The sequence below is a fragment of the Octopus bimaculoides genome, chromosome 1 (assembly GCF_001194135.2).
Source record: "Octopus bimaculoides isolate UCB-OBI-ISO-001 chromosome 1, ASM119413v2, whole genome shotgun sequence".
NCBI lineage: Eukaryota > Metazoa > Mollusca > Cephalopoda > Octopoda > Octopodidae > Octopus > Octopus bimaculoides.
Genome location: NC_068981.1, coordinates 4,813,553 through 4,818,230, shown reverse-complemented (window position 1 = coordinate 4,818,230; position 4,678 = coordinate 4,813,553). Strand labels below are relative to the sequence as shown.

General features: G+C 41.5%; 1 non-coding gene across 1 annotated transcript; it reads left to right on the top strand.

Moving 5' to 3' along the window:
* Positions 1 to 3,983: 3,983 nt before the first annotated feature.
* Positions 3,984 to 4,089, top strand: LOC128250111 (U6 spliceosomal RNA). The gene has a single exon (XR_008266236.1). It is a non-coding gene; the product is annotated as a U6 spliceosomal RNA (small nuclear RNA).
* Positions 4,090 to 4,678: the final 589 nt, after the last annotated feature.

Here is a 4,678-nt window from a genome sequence, read left to right as displayed (position 1 = left end):
GACGCTGTTTATTTGTTTATTTCTATTTCTTCCATGTTTATGTGTTCGTTTCAGTATGTACATCAAAGAATTAAATTGGTATTTGTTTGTTTACATGAGTTTTAATTACACTTTGCTAATAATTCGTAAATTTGGTGAATAGCGTTAGTTTCTGTGTTGTTATATGCAACCTTACGTTTTTACGCACCACGCGCATATTAGCTGTTGCCATCATTCTGTGAAAATTTTGTCGAATCTCAACGAATAGTTTTTAAATAAAATTTTAAAAAATGTTACGTCGTTAATAATTTGAAACGCAGTGTAGACAGACAGATAGACAGACAGACATACAGATAGATTGATTGATAGATAGATAGAGAGAGAGAGAGAGAGAGAGAGAGAGAGAGAGAGAGAGAGAGAGAGAGAGAGAGAGAGAGAGAAAGAGAGATTGACTCAGAGGGATGGATAGATAGATAGGGATAGATAAAAGCCTGCGGGCTGCATGCGGCCTGTGGGCCTCAGGTTGACCAGACTCTTTGCAGGTAACCTCCAACAAACTAGAGTGAGACTAATCGTCCTATTACTTTCTATGGTTTGACTGATTCTTTCATTTTGACAATATCTTGGTTATTAAAATATGTGACCTAACACGACCGAAGCCCTTATTGTAAAACCACCCCAAAAAACTTTCTTTAAGAGGACGTCTAAACTTAAAAGTTCTAAATCGAGACATCTCTCATCCGCTATCATCTCTCATTGTTTGAATGCCTGACACGCGAATTTCCAAAAGACTGTTTTACAGCGAACTAGCGGAAGGCAAGCGCACACTAGGTGGTCTGTAAAAGCTCCTCTGAAGGGTACACGCAAAGCCCCTCTGAAGAGCTTTTGGAATCAATACCGACACTAGGGAATGCAAGCGCAAGACCACCCTGCCTGGAAAAGCTGCACCAACAGAGATGTCACATCCTACGAACAGAAGAGAATTGTAGGGACACAAAACAAAACAAAACAAAAACGCAAACTGCACAAGTCCTGAGCCAACTCTTTGCCTTCAGTTCCAACACATCACCTCAGCCCGACCTGCGGCAGAGACTTCCGAACACGCATCTGACTGATTGGTGGCATCTAGAACATACTGTGCCTCGTCTTCTTCTTATTTCTTTACTGCCCACAAGGGGCTACACACAGAGAGGACAAACAACGACAGACAAACGGATTAAGTCGATTATATCGACCCCAGTGCGTAACTGGTACTTATTTAATCGACCCCGAAAGGATGAATGGCAAAGTCGACCTCGGCGGAATTTGAACTCAGAACGTAGCGGAAGACGAAATACCGCTAAGCATTTCGCCCGGCGTGCTAACGTTTCTGCCAGCTCACCGCCAATCGTCTCGTCTTTTTCTGCCATGTGATGTCATTGATCATTGTAGACAACGACGGATGAACAAATAATCATTTCTCATTCATCATCTATCATCTATCATCTATCACCAATCATCTTTCATCTATCTCCTATCTCTCACGAATTGTGTGGTCAGCAACACTGAAGATTTCGTGTTCTGTTCTAGATTAGAGGAGACGAGATACAAATTTGTTGACCCGATGTTGAAGGTAAACAGTCTCGCTGCAGAACCTCTTTGTCGTTGCGATGTTGAAGGGGAGACAAGATTATTATGTTCAAATGGGAAATATTTTCAAAGTTCCAATTCATGGAAGTGAAGCAGGTTTGACGTGAGCTGTTAATGTGACACGTGAATGACTCCTGGAGACTATGGGCCTGTGCGACTGTTTGGTCTCGGTGGTAGTTACCCTTTCAGCAGGGTCTCTCTTTCTCTCTCTCTCTCTCTCTCTCTCTCTCTTTATATATATGTATATATATATATTTGGCTGTATTAGATTACAGACAACCACACTCGCAAGCATGCAAGCAAGCTATCATAGAGTTTTGATAGTGTATAGATATACGAAATTAGAATATATATATATATATATATATATATATATAGAGAGAGAGAGAGAGAGAGATAGATAGATATGTATGTATATATATATATTTGCGTGTGTGTATATGTATGTACGTATTTATGTGTATGTATGTATATATTGTGTCAGTTCAAGTAAAAGATAAAAGATAAATGGTGCACCGATGACGTCAGATAATGTCCCTATCGAGGGAGACATCCTCATTTTGATAATCTTTTCCGTTGGTATGACACACCTCGAGTTCACCATCTTTCACCATCTTCGATATTACATCAACACCCTCTCCATACACATAGATTCTCTCTTGACATTTCTGTGTTCAGAAGAAAAGACTAATTGAGACCAGTTTCTGCCACTTGACTTTCATCTTCTCGTCTGGTTTTTCAGGTTTTCGGTCAACGTAACGATGTCAACTGTGAATGTTGCAATTTATTGGGTAATGAGGGCATTTCGACGTTTTATTCTGTCAATATTTCTTTGGTTTTGAAGAGTTCGAACACTCCAGGTTCCAGTGGTGAAAGGAACCGTCCGAATTCTTGAAGGATTGTTGTGACTACAACATGGATGCCCTCCTAGATGTTGTTATCAAGGGGAAGTGAAGAAAAACTACTTTTCAATCACATTCTCCTTATCCACCATTCGCTACATCTTCCTTTTGCAACCTATCCAATCTCTTGCAGTTGTCACCTACTCTTCCTTACTCCCCCCCACTTATCATTCCTCAGCATTTGTTCTTCATTCATTATATTCACCCCTCACCCATTACCCCTCTCACTCTCCCATACACTCTTGTAACCTCCACCATCCCACCTCCTCTTCAACCATTCACTCCGACTCACTTCATACCCTCAGGGTATACCCCGATGCCTCATCACCAATACTTTCCACTCCTCCCCCCTCCCAACCCTCTTTGGTATTCCCTGTTGTGGATCCTTCCTTAGCATTTAAATTTCAACCCTTTTCCTAATTAGTACTCCTGGTACTGGTACTCCGTCGGTTGCGACGACGAAGGTTCCAGCTAATCCGATCAATGGAACATCCTCCTCATGAAATTAATGTGCGAGTGGTTGAGTACTCCACAGATAAGTACTCCAAGCTTTGATGCATGTTTTATAGTTCATATGTTATTTTAAGGGAATGTTTTTTTTTTAAATCTCTTCATAAAAGATCTACTTTCTAAATGCTGATTGGTTGATAGATTTCTCTGGTCATGATTTACGTCGCATAGACAGAAAGAGAAAGCGGGAGAGAGAGGGTGGAGGGAGAGGGAGAGAGAGGAGGAGAGGGAGAATAACAGAGAGAGTAAAAAAAATGGTGCAAGATGAGTGCGTATACGAGGCTTGATGGCAGGCAATGAGTAAAGGAACGCTACACACACTATGAGAGAGAAAAAATATCGCACTTATAACAATGGGCGATATAAATGTTGATTGGTTGATTGTTTGAATTCTCCAGTCACACTTTACGTCGTAGTGTGTGTGTTTGTTTGTGTGTGTGTGTGTGTGTGTGTGTGTGTGTGTGTGTGTGTGTGTGTGTGTGTGAGAGAGAGAGAGAAAGCGAGAGATGTTGTTAAGCGGTGGTAAGGGAAAAAACATAAACATGCACGCGCACACACACACACACACACACAAACACACACATAACGATGGGCTTCTTTCAGTTTCCATCTACCAAATCCGTTCAAAAGGCTTTGGTCAGCTCGAGGCTATAGGAGAAGACACTTGCCCAAGGTGTCACGCAGTGCAACTGAACCCGGAACCATGTGGTTGGAAAGCAAACTTCTCACGACACAGCCACTCCTGTGCCTATTAATAATTATTTCTAATAATTGGAATAAGTGCAGAATCAAAACGACGAAGCAGAGCTGGAGTAGAGAGGGTATGTCATGGATGAGGTAACGAATGGTGACGACAGGGCTTTAGCAAACCCAGCTGATTGATTGATTAGCCGAACGATTAATAAAATAATCGATAAGTTAACTGGCTAAGAATTTAACCGATTGACTATTAAAAATAAAGAAGTGTTGCTTCGGCAATACATCTGCTAAAATTGGAGCGGTACGGAGGAGATTAGCAAAGTCCCTGCGCAAGGATGACAAGCAAAATCGTGAAACGTTCCATATATAAGAAAAAGGCGCAGGCGTGGCTGTGTGGTAAGAAGCTTGCTTCCCAGCAACATGATTCCGGGTTCAGCCCCACTACATGGCACCTTGGGCAAGCATCTTCTATTACAGCCACTGACTAACAAAGCCTTGTGGGTGGATTTGGTAGACGGAAACTGGAAGAAGCCCGTCGTGTATATATATAAAGGAATACAAAAAATGGGACAAGAACGCAAAACATCCAGACAGTCGAAAGACATCTGTTGTTATATCCTGTTATTTGCATTTGTATACCATTTCTCCGTTTTTTTTCCCGCCCTTGTTATCGTATAGTTTCGCTGCTTTCTTCCAAGGAATTTAATGCACTTAGCTTAGTTTTTCCTTGGGGCTGGCCAGATTGGAGCAATCTTGAGTATAACCAGCTGGAACTCGACTGAGGAAAGAAAACTTCGAATGACCCGTCCGTGTTTTTCTTGTCCTTTCTTTGTATCATCTGTCTGGATGTTTTGTTGTCTCTTTTTTGTATCATCTAGCTGTCTGGATGTTTTGCGTTCTTGTCCCATATTTTGTATTCCCTTTTATATACATATGGCGGCGTACGTACACCTTGGTCT